General features: G+C 45.0%; 1 protein-coding gene across 4 annotated transcripts in view; it reads right to left on the bottom strand.

The window, feature by feature from the left end:
- Positions 1–613, bottom strand: part of Trim24 (tripartite motif containing 24) — a 129,115-nt gene that overhangs the window by 74,771 nt on the left and 53,731 nt on the right. The window lies entirely within an intron of this gene.

The raw sequence follows: 613 nt of genomic DNA, 5'->3' as shown, positions 1-613 counted from the left end.
AAACAACTTCTCTCTGTCGCTGAACTTTGCTTGAAGGAGTCCCTTCTGCCTTCTCGCTCCCCCCTCCCTTCTTCCCAGCTCCCTACCTCCAACCCTATTCCAGCCCACTATTCCTTCTGGGCTCCCACGTTCAGCAGAGCTCGTAATTGAGTTAGCCAGTGCCTCGATTGCTACGCTCAAAAATGATAGTTCTCCTGAGTATCCTGAATGCTAGATGTGCTTCACCCCAACCCCACCATTTTATGAAGGCTTTGCCTTGCTTTCCACCCCCATTTTTACCAATAATACTTCCATGGTTGTTTCTGCCTCAGGCCCTGAGAATGGCATAACTGTTCAGTCCATTTCTTGGATCGGCACTTGCCTTCTAGGCCCCAATATGTTCCCTCCTCAGTCCCTTACAGGAGTTTGTAATCAGACTATTGTTCTTAATCACAACTATATGTATGTTCTTGCACCTAACAATACTTATTTTGCATGCTCTCTGGGCTTAACACCTTTTTTATATTACCCTATCTTTCTGGGTAATCGGGATTGGTGCGTTATGATTATTCTCCTCCCTCGCTTCTCTGTTTATAACCCTGAAGAATTTTTGAATTTTGTAGAAAAGGGGGTA

This window comes from Mastomys coucha, unplaced genomic scaffold, assembly GCF_008632895.1.
Source record: "Mastomys coucha isolate ucsf_1 unplaced genomic scaffold, UCSF_Mcou_1 pScaffold20, whole genome shotgun sequence".
NCBI classification, from domain to species: domain Eukaryota; kingdom Metazoa; phylum Chordata; class Mammalia; order Rodentia; family Muridae; genus Mastomys; species Mastomys coucha.
The sequence above is the reverse complement of the archived record's forward strand: the minus strand, read 5'-3'. Positions and strand labels throughout refer to the sequence as shown.